The sequence below is a fragment of the Salmo salar genome, chromosome 10 (genome assembly GCF_965601325.2).
Source record: "Salmo salar chromosome 10, fSalSal1, whole genome shotgun sequence".
In the NCBI taxonomy this organism is placed as follows: domain Eukaryota; kingdom Metazoa; phylum Chordata; class Actinopteri; order Salmoniformes; family Salmonidae; genus Salmo; species Salmo salar.
Genome location: NC_138300.1, coordinates 16,555,186 through 16,568,736, shown reverse-complemented (window position 1 = coordinate 16,568,736; position 13,551 = coordinate 16,555,186). Strand labels below are relative to the sequence as shown.

The 13,551-nt window shown below is 42.7% G+C and overlaps 1 long non-coding RNA gene across 1 annotated transcript; it reads left to right on the top strand.

Moving 5' to 3' along the window:
- Nucleotides 1-202: 202 nt before the first annotated feature.
- LOC123724603 (uncharacterized) lies at nucleotides 203-9,409 on the top strand. Its single transcript, XR_006757140.2, has 2 exons — nucleotides 203-431; nucleotides 8,835-9,409. It is a non-coding gene; the product is annotated as an uncharacterized LOC123724603 (long non-coding RNA).
- The last annotated feature ends 4,142 nt before the right edge of the window (nucleotides 9,410-13,551 follow it).

Here is a 13,551-nt window from a genome sequence, read left to right as displayed (position 1 = left end):
AAACAATGCCCTTCCCTGACTAACAGAGAGAACACTTTGTTGTGCAGACAAGATAGAAGCCACGTCAGTTACCTGCTATGTTACGCTAATCCCCCATGCCTCAGTCAAGTTGAATAGGAGTGTGTGTAAGCAGGCTAGGCACACCTATGAGAGAGGGAGGGATGACGAACTCCCTCCCTCCCCTTGTCTCGAACAACAAGACCAATGCACTCTGCCGGATGGCCGCAACCAAGACACAGGCTTAGTGAGAAGAGAACAGATCTTAAGCAGGATTCCACCGTCGTAATGTCAGAAATGTCTCGGTTAGAATTGGAGGCCTGTACTTCCACGGAATGCAGACTGGGAAAACATGGATGAGGAATTACAAAACTGTTGGTGTTATCACATTCTTGCCTGCATACTGCACATTCCGATGTCAGTGGTAATGAGAGGTATGTGGGAGTGCGGACAACACCCAGAAAACGTTTCATGGCCTTTGCATCGGCTGCATGTGATGTTGCTAGGGTACTTAGATGAAAGCAAAGTCCATTTATAGCCTGTGTGTGTTTGATGACTTCCTGGTTCCAAACCTAATGACGCGATCTCTTCCGTTAAAAATGTTTCATGTTCGGTTGACGGCTGCAGCAAAATAAATGAAAAGCTAACAGATTACAATTCTCTGTGGGGGATAGTTACTTCCAAATAGACCTATGGCATTTTCTTGAAGTGGTTGAATAGGAAGGAACGTTTTTTTTTTTTAGAAGGGAGAGTGCGTTGTTCCTGAATAAAAAGCATGGTGGCTGACTGTAAGGTCAGGTTGCAGAATATCTGTCTGCAGCCAGGTTCCCCAATGCAAATCATCTATGTATGGGTCAAACCCTTTCAGCGATCAAAAAGCGTTCAGGTATGCAATAACGTCACTAATCTAGCTATTTGCAAGTTTTTGCATGACTTTGCATGCGGAATAATATACGGTACATTAGACATGTTGGTCCCCGACCCCTCGTCTCATCCCCTCCCCCCTCTCCTTCCCCCTCCCCATCTGTCTGTATCCCTCTGTTTGTTCCAGGTTCAAATTTGTGCTTAGTCTTTACTCTTCCTGTCTCTCCCTGTCTCATTTCTCTCGCTCCCTCCCACTTCCTGGCCCGTTCCACGGTGGCACGCCCCAGTCTCAGTCTGCTTGGAGAGGAAAAGAAAGGTTGGAAAAGGAGGGAGGGAGGCTGGAGTAGTTCTGAGTCACAGAGGGAAAACCCAAATACATGTGCCAAGAGAGGTCGGGGGAAAGTCTTCCCAGACAGTCTAAAGAGGAGAAAGAGAGAGAGAGAGGTAGAGAGAGAGAGAGAGAGAGAGAGAGAGAGAGAGGTAGAGAGAGAGAGGCAGGCAGGCAGAGAGAGGCAGGCAGAGACAGAGAGGTAGAGAGAGACGTAGGCAGAGAGAGAGAGAGAAAGAGATTCAGATTCAGAGCATTCAGACCAGACTATCTTTGCTTTAATCATACAGGTGGCTGGGAATGTCTTTCCTCCCTCCCTCACTCACTGTCTCAAGACTACACAGACAGGCAGACTTTTATAGACTAGACAGTATGACTCAATCTTTGCCAAAGGAACTGCATGTTCCTAAGAGTCTGACACTGAGAGACACTGAGATATTTCTTCCCAGGCCATGCCATATTTTGTACATGGGAAAAGGACTCAAAACTCATTTCAGACATTCTGGCGACTGATTACACTCTTATAACCAATAAAGGAATGATTTAACGTGTAGCTTTATCTTTATAAACTAGGCAAGAATTGTGCAATGTGGGCAAATTGAACAAGTGCCTTATTAACACGCTGCTCATAGAGCATCTTGTATACCCCATCTCTTTAGCTACACAGTTTATACACAAAGCCACACTGCACAGTTTCTTACTTTTCCCTGCAGCTTCTGCTACTGTTCAAAAGGTACAGAACAGAGGTATATCAAGCAGTAGAGCGCAGGGTCTGAATACTGTCTAGCCTGTGCCATATCAGATGACTATCATGAAGCTAGCACCTCAAAAAGCCCTGCAGATAAAATACTATAAAAATGAGATCAGGCAGTTTCTCTAGCCTTATAAAGCGGCCAAGTGTTTGATGACATAAAACTTCAAGAGAATGAGTCAATCTCACAGGCAACGGCTGAATCATGCGTAGTGAAAAGAATCATTACATTTTCAACAAAACCACATTTTGTTTCTCTCTTAGCAGTAGATATTATGCAATGCAATACCTTGTGGACTAATGATTCATGTTAGCTATGCGATGTAATCGTCATGGGCAAAAAAGTAATAATCCTCAATAATCCACTCAAACTGTGTAAAAATAGCACTCATCTCCACAATAGCACTAAGTGGAAACGGAGATGGGATGACCTGAAATGTCATGTTTTCATCCTCATTCAAGTAGGGGTGTGTGTGTGTGCGTGTGCGCGTGTGTGTGTGTCTGCCTGGGTTTGTGTTCCTGCCTGCCTGCATGTGTGCGTTTATAAAGTGAATCCAAACCAACAGTCTTTAACCTCAACCCAGACTTTTCCGAGGCATCACGACTATAAACACAAACATATTTCCCCCTGTTCCTTATCAACTCGTTATGGACGCCTTTGAACTTCTTTTCTCGTATCGCTCCAGCCGCGCACCTCTCATGGAGTCCGACTCATAGCTACCATCCCCAGCCATCTTAGACAGTTCAGCTGCAATGATGATACACAAAGGTCTGGATGTTGATTGAATGGCGTGGGTCATACGCAAGATCTAGGATGAGAGGTCCCTAAAAATGACTCACAACCCCAAGAGGTTGACTGACTCAGACAGAAGATGCACATGATACCCATTTCAGGACAACAGCATTTATTATTTATGGGCCCGGAGAGTAAAAAGAGAGGAGAGGCTTTCAAGAGCAAGCTATTTAGTGGTCGATTCAACCACAAGAAGTGAAAACGGTGGACTCACTTAAAACAACCGTTTTGGCTTCGTTACTGTAACAAATAAATCACCCGTAATTGTAGCTGCATGTGGGATGGTACGCTCCAAGTTCCAGACAAATATATGGCACTTACTCAGCCACAGCCGGTAAGACTTCCAGAAATGTCAACTAATATCATTCCTACAAAAACAGAACACACAACAAGGAATGAGTGAAGAGTGTGTGACTAAAACTCAGGTCTCATGAATAAACTTTCATCCACGCTTAAGCGACAACGACTTCCCCTTCTCAAGGCACATGACCATCTTTCTGATTGGACGATGAAATGTTGAATTGAGTTGAGTAATTCATGGGACACGTGATGCTAATTCAAGTAATGCTAGTGTGGGACAATAGTTTACTGTGCCTAGTATTACAGCTAACACCGACATATGTCCCCGTCTGTCCCCACTTTGCTTCCTCTGTCCTCGCTGTGCTTCCTCTGTCCCCACTCAGAGGTTGAACTGTCTCAGTCTTCATTGAACTGCTCTCCGGAGTAGGAGGGGGAATTAAGGTCCCCTTAGGCTAAGAAACTAGTCAACCACACACACGCACACACCGGCCTGGCTTTAAATACTCTGCCAGAGCCGCTGCTCACACACATACAATATGTGCACAGACACACCACTGACATATGAAGGCACACACCGACTCAGATGCAGACACAGATAAACTCATCATAGTCTGTACTCTGTACAACAGCACACATTGTTGACAACTGACTGGAATTGGATACGTGTCAGCAAACTCGTCTTTCTTCCTCTTTTTTTTGTTTTGCCTTCGCTGGGCAAAGCTAGGAACGGACCACATAGAAATATATAACATGTTGTAGTTTAAAGCTCAGTGTGTGTGTGTGTGTGTGTGTGTGTGTGTGTGTGTGTGTGTGTGTGTGTGTGTGTGTGTGTGTGCCATTTGTGTGTATGTGAGTATGTGTGTGTGTGTGTGTGTGCGCGCGCCCTTTTGTGACTGCACATGCTGAGATGGGCAGAATTTTCTATTGGAAATAGGAATTTCAATTACTTCTGAGTATTTTGTAATTTGTATTAAACTGGGCTGAACTACACTTCAATGTATTTTGTGAAAACATACTTTCGAGAGCTGTCACTTGTATTTTCATTTATTTTTTTTTATAGCGGCTCACCGTTTTGTGGCCCCCTTTCACCCTGCCTTGGTATCAGAAGTCCGATGGCACTATGGTCTGATGAGCGTCTGCTAAATGAACTAAATGTAATTGTATATGTAAAAATGAACAATTGCAAAGCATGCTGAGTATTATTCTAATGAGCCCCGCCCCGAAACAAGGCCAATAATAATACCAAGTGTGCTTTTCAGTTTATTTCGGTATGCTAATTTTCACATGAACATTTTGGTCAGGGGTAGCAGACACTCGTATCCAGAGTGACTGACAGTCAGTGCACTCAACTAAGGTAGATAAACAACAACATTTCACAGCCATAGCAAGTAAAACGTTTCTGTAACCGTTACTGAGAATGTTGTTGCTGTTCGTAAAATACAAAATACAGTTGAAGTCGAAAGTTTACATACACTTAGGTTGGAGTCATTAAAACTCGTTTTTCAACCACTTCACAAATTTCTTGTTAACAAACTATAGTTTTGGCAAGTCGGTTAGGACATCTACTTTGTGCATGACACAAGTCATTTTTCCAACAATTGTTTGCAGACAGATTATTTCACTTATAATTCACAGTATCACAATTCCAGTGGGTCAGAAGTTTACATACACTAAGTTGACTGTGCCTTTAAACAGTTTGGAAAATCCCCAAAGATGATGTCATGGCTTTAGAAGCTTCTGTTATTTGAGTCAATTGGAAGTGTACCTGTGGATATATTTCAAGGCCTACCTTCAAACTCAGTGCCTCTTTGCTTGACATCATGGGAAAATCAAAAAAAATCAGCCAAGACCTCCACAAGTCTGGTTTATCCTTGTGAGCAATTTTCAAACGCCTGAAGGTACCACCTTCATCTGTACAAACAATTGTATGCAAGTATAAACACCACGGGACCAAGCAGCCGTCATACCACTCAGGAAGAAGACGCGTTCTGTCTCCTAGAGATTAACATACTTTGGTGCGAAAAGTGCAAATCAATCCCAGAACAACAGCAAAGGACCTTGTGATGATGCTGGAGGAAACAGGTACAAAAGTAACTGTATCCACAGTAAAACGAGTCGTATATCGACATAACCTGAAAGGCCGCTCAGCAAGGACGAAGCCACTGCTCCAAAACCGCCATAAAAAAAGCCAGACCACGGTTTGCAACTGCACATGGGGACAAAGATAGTACTTTTTGGAGAAATGTCCTCTGGTCTGATGAAACAAAAATAAAACTGTTTGGCCATAATGACCATCGTTATGTTTGGAGGAAAAAGGGGGAAGCTTGCAAGCCGACGATCACCATCCCAACCGTGAAGCACGGGGGTGGCAGCATCATGTTGTGGGGATGCTTTGCTGCAGGAGGGACTGGTGCACTTCACAAAATAGATGGCATCATGAGGGAAGAAAATTATTTGGATATATTGATGCAACATCTCAAGACATCCGTCAGGAAGTTAAAGCTTGGTCGCAATTGGGTCTTCCAAATGGACAATGACTCCAAGCATACTTCCAGTTGTCGCAAAATGGCTTAAGGACAACAAATTCAAGGTATTGGAGTGGCCATCACAAAGCCCTGACCTCAATACTTTAGAAAATGTGTGGGCAGAACTGAAAAAGTGTGTGCAAGCAAGGAGGCCTTTCACATGCATTGCTTGCTGTTTGGGGTTTTAGGCTGGGTTTCTGTACAGCACTTTGATATTTCAGCTGATGTACAAAGGGCTATATAAATACATTTGATTTGACTTGATTTGAGTTACACCAGCTCTGTCAGAAGGAATGGGCCAAAATTCACCCAACTTATTGTGGGAAGCTTGTGGAAGGCTACCCGAAATGTTTGACCCAAGTTAAACAATTTAAAGTCAATGCTACCAAATACTAATTGAGTGTATGTAAACTTCTGACCCACTGGGAATGTGATGAAAGAAATAAAAGCTGAAATACATAATTATTTCTACTATTATTATGACATTTCACATTCTTAAAATAAAGTGGTGATCCTAACTGACCTAAAACAGGGAATTTTTACTAGGATTAAATGTCCGGAATTGTGAAAAACTGAGTTAGAATGTTTTTGGCAAAGGTGTATGTAAACTTCCGACTTCAACTGTACATGTAAATGAAGTATTATGTATTTTTTTTATACATTGATCTTTATCGTATTTTGTAATTGTAATTTGTAATTTTTGCCCATTCCTGCATGTATGCACAATCAAAAGCACTCTGAAAATTAAATACAGATGTAGGATCTTAATTTGAGCTAGTTTGCTACAGCACAAAAATAATCCTCCAGTAACAGCAATTTAGAATTATTATGTGGATTATAATTAATGGTCATTTCTTAAAGGGGTTGATCATTTTTTGTTCGGGCAAATCAAGTCTGAAATTTTAAAGTGGATTTTAAAGCGTTTTTAAATATTGACTACATTCAAGTCTGCATCTCCGGCTGTGCAGGAAAATTCTCAGCAACAAAAGAGTGATCAACTAAATTACAGAGCAACACAAGGCAACAAACACATTGGCTAGAATGATGACTACACATGTTGCATGATGATTTATAAGTGATGCCCGTCACAGCGTCACACACGTATGCTTATGCATGCATTCACAAACAAAACCACAGTGCAGGTGCCCTACTAGTAAACACATCATTTACTCCGTCTAAGAGACTAGGGGCTCTATCCAATCTGTATCGCTGAAGTGCTACAGATTGCACAATAGAAATGTAAAGGTCATTTCCAATTGACACATGAATGCACTCCGCTAACATGGAAACGTTGCCTTTTAAATATCAATCACACTGTAACGCTGAACTTCTGCGATACAAATTGAATAGAGCTTTGGGTCTGGGTAATTGGCTCTGTAATAAACCCATAAGTATTATGTTATGGATCATTGACTTATGAAAATAACCTACCTGCTATAAGAAACCTATACCATGATGTTAGGGTTTGAACTATCAAAGACAATCTATCTTCTGCTGGGTCTCAGCGTCTCAAAAGGAATCTCTCGTTTGAATCGTAAAAGAATCCTTATGATGAATATCCAGTTAGGGTGGTAGCAGGGAGCATGATGGGCATGGGTGGCTAATATCTCTCCCTACACAACTAGCACTAATAAAAACTCCCTTTTCTATTCTTCAATGGATACTAAACAATTATTCTGTGAACTTTAGCACATTGACAACTGGGTGGTAACCAGAGGACATGCTACTTGAGGCTGTTAGCCAAAGGGAGGCGTGAGCTACAAGTCAAACACATGAGAAGGTATGCTTTGTGCTCTGTCCTAATGCCAAGGTGTGCGTGCTTTGGTTAGGCTGTTCTACACACGCAATAAAATGACTAGACGCGGCAAAAACAACCACTGTGCCAACACTCCATTCTCATACTACCGGTCCGACTACTGATACCACTGTTAAAATAATATAAATACTACGACAGCAACAATTACTACCACTACTACTACTTCTACTATTACTACTGTTGCTAATACCGCTATAACAGCAACAACCACCCAAGCTTCTGTAAAATACTTTGCTTGTCTTATGACGGATGTTTTTTTTTGTAATGCATTTTCCTTTTAATACTACCTTCGTTAAAGCGACATTACAGCTATCATGACAGTAACTCCTATTCCTACTACTTGAACACTACTTCAATGCATTGGTCCCACAGCTAACTACCTTTCAATGGATGTGTGTGTGTGTGTGTGTGTGTGTGTGTGTGTGTGTGTGTGTGTGTGTGTGTGTGTGTGTGTGTGTGTGTGTGTGTGTGTGTGTGTGTGTGTGTGTGTGTGTGTGTGTGTGTGTGTGTGTGTGTGTGTGTGTGTGTGTGTGTGGATGGACAGACACTAGAGGATGGGTTCACTAGTGATGGCTGTGGGGGGACCAGGGCCGGACAGGGCCAGACCCAGGCCAGGCAGGGTGAGGGTCCAAACCAGGACAGTGCTTTGTGTTCACTGACACTCTAACACACATGTATGTACACACACGATGGGCATGAGCGCCAGATGCACGCACGCACGCACGCACACACATCTCACTCACTCACTCTCAGCCTGGATAACTAGCATTTGGACAGACCAAGAGATGGAGGGAAAGAGAAAGAGAGGTAGGAGAAAGATAAATCATTGAGTGTTCCGAGCTGATTAAGTGAGAGAGGGTAAAACAGAAAGAATAAAGCGAGTGAGTAAGAAAGCTTCAGAAAGAGAAAAAAAGAGAGTGATAGACAGAGAGAGAGACATGGGAGAGATAGAGGCACATTTCCTGCTTATATCTAACTCAGCCGAGCATGAGACAAAGCCACTTCCGGTGTCTGAAACAGCCGTCATGCTTCACTTCCCCCACTTTGGAAGGCAGCACTTTGTACCCCTGACAAAAAATACACATGCAGGTCAACAAATGGTATGATTTTCATTGTCTAATCTTCAATCAAAGTCCAAATGCCATTGTCTGCAATTTATCATTTCAAACCAAACAAAGTCATGCCATGACAAACAATGAAAAATGAAATGTCATTTTCCACATCGAAACTTTGTCATGCTGCCCTGGTATGGTTATTGTTAGTAAAGAAAGACACCTATTGATATTGATGATGACGTGCAATACCGTCAGGGGAATATTAAGTGTGTAATCAAGGTCTCAGCTTGTCATACAGGATGGCATGCTCTTAACTGCATCAAGGAAACCTTTGATGCAAATGCATGTAAAACATTTCCCATATGCACACACTATAATGCTAATACAATGTTCTCTCTCTTGCAGGACAAATGTCAGAGCTGGCTGTGTCAACAGTGGGAATATCCTGCAGTATCGAGTGTGTTTGTGTGTGCACACGTGTCTGCATGTGTGTATGTGTTTGTGTCAGGTGTGCATGTGTGTATGCAATATGTGTGTGTGTGTGTGTGTGGGCGAGCACGTGTTCCATGCGTGCCTGAGTATGGGTGTGTGCGTATAAGTGTGTGAGGAGGATACATAGCTTGGATGCGTTTATTGACTCAACGCTCCTCTCAGTGAATCATGTTGCCTGGATTCATGGGAGTAGACACAGGATCAACCAGCGCAGCAGCTCACCTTTGGTTGGGACACACGCATACAGCCACACCAACACTACCTCAGAACACAACATACCTCATCAACCCAGTGTTGCACAACAATCTCCTGATCAATAACAGCAGAAGGAATGTGGGCTTCAAAGAGCACAAACCAAGGTGCCACCACCTGTATTGTGTCAATTACAATTACAAGTTCCAACTATGAGAAATATTCTGGGCTGGGAAGACTGAGGGGATACTGAAAGGGTTATTAATACAGGGTGCAATAAATTGTCGTTAACCTTTTACTGCAGTGGGTTAAATCAGGGTCACACAGAGTGTTTCTTTGTAGTCTTAAACTTTGAAACAGAAGTATACACCTCACACACATGGTTATGGTCTTGTTGAAGTCACTTGTACCATGTCAGATATAGAGTTTTGTATTTGCATCCCAATATTACACTTTATATACATCACAGAAGACTGAAATATAACAAAATCCGTTTGACATACTGTAGAAACACCAGATTTCTGGCGAGTTAAAAAAAATAATGTTTATTAATGATGAAATGATGACAAATATGAGTAAAATTCCCCCCCATGAGGTCACTAGGTCATTTGACTGCAGGAAAGGGCTACGTCTTTCTACTGAGGGAAATCGACTGGCTGACTAATCATGTGGCAGCAGACATGTTCTTTAGATTTTACGAGGATGAGTCATGACGCACCTACAGCATCTGTAGGCGGTATAGGGAAAGTTATTGTGCATATCACCTTGCCGGCAGATCCTTAACTCACATAAGGGAAAGTAAATCCAACTGTTGAGAGCCTATCGAATCAATCACCAGCCAATACACATATATACACACACACACACACACACACACACACACACACACACACACACACACACACACACACACACACACACACACACACACACACACACACACACACACACACACACACACACACACACACACAGACATACTGTACACACACATACTAGGGCCTAGATTCAATCAGATCAGGTGTTAACTGGCGATATCCAACAGCGGCATAGCGTCTGTTGTTTTTGGAGTTGTCAGAGGTGTAACTGTGTTTGAACAGCTGCTAGTGTGGTCATTGTCACAAAGTCACAGCGGTCCCACTTGTGTAAGAAGTTCAGAACCAGAAACGCAACACGCAAGAATTTCAACGATTTTACTGATTCACAGTTCATGTAAGAATATCAGTCAGTTGAAATAAATTAACTAGGCCCGCAGCCATGGGTGGGCCTGGGAGAGCATAGGCCCACCCACTTGGGAGCCAGGCCCACCCACTGGGGAGCCAGCCCCAGCCAATCAGAACAAGTTTTTAACCTCAAAAGGGCTTCATTACAGACAGAAATACTCCTCACTTTCATCAGCTGTCTGGGTGGCTGGTCTCTGACGATCCCTGTAAGTGAAGAAGCCGGATGTGGAGGTCCTGGGCTGGCATGGTGACACAAGTAGAGAAATGAACATTCAATTCTCTGGCAACAGCTCTGGTGGACATTCCTGCAGTCAGCATGCCAATTCCACGGTCCCTCAAAACTTGAGACATCTTTGGCATTGTATTGTGTGACAAAACTGCATACTTTAGAGTGGCCTTTTATTGTCTCCAGCACAAAGTGCACATGTGTAATGATCATGCTGCTTAATCAGCTTCTTGATATGCCACACCTGTCAGGTGGATGGATTATCTTGGCAAAGGGGAAATGTTCACTAACAGGGATGTAAATACATTTGTGCCCAACATTTTTTAGATATAAGCATTCTGTGCGTATGTAACAATTCTGGGATCTTTTATTTCAGCTCATGAATCATGGAACCAACACTTTACATGTTGCATTTATATTTTAGTTCAGTATAAAAACAATAACACTTATATATAGCCAAATTCATTTAAACTCAGTTTTTCACAATTTCTGACATTTAATTAGTTAGGATCACCACTTTATTTTAAGAATGTGAAATGTCATAATAATAGTAGAGAGAATGATTTATTTGAGCTTTTATTTATTTCATCACATTCCCAGTGGGTCAGAAGTTTACATACACTCAATTAGTATTTGGTAGCATTGCCTTTAAATTGTTTAACTTGGGTCAAACGTTTTGGGTAGCGTTCCACAAGCTTCCCAAAATAAATTGGGTGAATTTTGGCCCATTCCTCCTGACAGAGCTGGTGTAACTGAGTCAGATTTGTAGGCTTCCTTGCTCGCACACACTTTTTCAGTTCTGCCCACACATTTTCTTTAGGATGAGGTCAGGGCTTTGTAATGGCCACTCCAATACCTTGACTTTGTTGTGCTTAAGCCATTTTCCACAACTTTGGAAGTATGCGTGGGGTCATTGTCCATTTGGAAGACCCATTTGCGACCAATCTTTAACTTCCTGACTGATGTCTTGAGATGTTGCTTCAATATATCCACATAATATTCCTTCTTCATGATGACATCTATTTTGTGAAGTGCACCAGTCCCTCCTGCAGCAAAGCACCCCCGCAACATGATGCTGCCACCCGCGTGCTTCACAGTTGGGATGGGGTTCTTCGGCTTGCAAGCTTCCCCCTTTTTCCTCCAAACACAACGATGGTCATTATGGCCAAACAGTTCTATTTTTGTTTCATCAGACCAGAGGACATTTCTCCAAAAAGTTTGATCTTTGTCCCCATGTGCAGTTGCAAACTGTAGTCTGTCTTTTTTATGGCGGTTTTGGAGCAGTGGCTTCTTCCTTGCTGAGCGGCCTATCAGATTATGTCGATATAGGACTAATTTTATGTGGATACAGTTACTTTGTACCTGTTTCCTCCAGCATCGTCACAAGGTCCTTTGCTATTGTTCTGGGATTGATTTCCATTTTTCGCACCAAAGTATGTTAATCTCTAGGAGACAGAACACGTCTTCTTCCTGAGTGGTATGACGGCTCCGTGGTCCCATGGTGTTTATTCTTGCGTACAATTGTTTGTACAGATGGATGTGGTACCTTCGGGCATTTAGAAATTACTCCCAAGGATGAACCAGACTTGTGAAGGTCTACAATTTTTTTCTGAGGTCTTGGCTAATTTCTTTTGATTTTCCCATGATGTCAAGCAAAGAGACACTGAGTTTGAAGGTAGGCATTGAAAACATCCACCAGTACACCTCCAATTGACTCAAATGATGTCAATTAGCCTATCAGAAGCTTCTAAAGCATGACATATTGTTATGGATTTTTCCAAGCTGTTTAAAGGCACAGTCAACTTAGTGTATGTAATCTTCTGACCAACTGGAATTGTGAATTATAAGTAAAATAATCTGTCTATAAACAATTGTTGGAAAGATGACTTGTGTCATGCACAAAGTAGATGTCCTAACCGACTTGCCAAAACTATAGTCTGTTAACAAGAAATTTGTTGAGTGGTTGAAAAACAACACTTAGTGTATGTAAACTTCCGACTTCAACTGTATAATCGAGGTATAGATTACAACACACATTCAAACTTGTTAACAGGCTGCATGGGATCATTACTAATGCAATGAAACTGCTATGCAGTTGTCGGTTATCGCGGGTTAAGGCAGAACTAATTGGATCTAACCCTAGATCTAACACCTACCATAGCATGAAATGCCGTCAAGCCGGACAGGAACACACAGACAGTGGACAGTGACCAGGATGTTTTCTTTACATTATCTTTCCTCCGACCCCGTAACCCTCCCTCCCTCTGCACTGTCACAGGAAGTGAGTAGTGAGACGAGTTCTATGCGGGTCACGAAGCAGCACTTGTCACCCCTGGGTGACCCTATGGGGAACACTTGAGTGGGCAGCTCAAAATGGCGGACAGACGTGTTGCGGTACTTCGGTACAGGCAGAGCCATGCTTCAGTCAAGAGTGTGGGGTGGCTCAGTACTTGGCACTGTTTGGAAAAGGTGCATAGGAAGCAATAGAGGGACAGTCACCGGGATGTTGAAGTGACTCAACGAGACTAGATGAGTCTAAGACACACGCATTGCTCATTGATAAGTCTGAAAGATGATGAGTCATTTGTGTTGAGTAAACATAGCAACATGGGAAGGAAGATAGGATATTGGGGAACACTGTGTGTCCACTTTCCCACTTTCATCTGTTCATAGACACACCCAAGCAACTGTCATGCACAAGCATGCACGCACGCACGTGCGCACACACACACACGCACACACACACACACACACACACACACACACACACACACACACACACACACACACACACACACACACACACACACACACACACACACACACACACACACACACACACACACACACACTGCTTCCAGCTGCCATATCTGCAGGGGTTTGGCTGAGGCACTGCAGCAGGAAGCTGTCAGCAGTGCAACCTTGTGCAACTCCAATAAATCACTTCCGTAGCTAACTTCAGAGAAGCCAAGCAAAAACAGCATGTGGG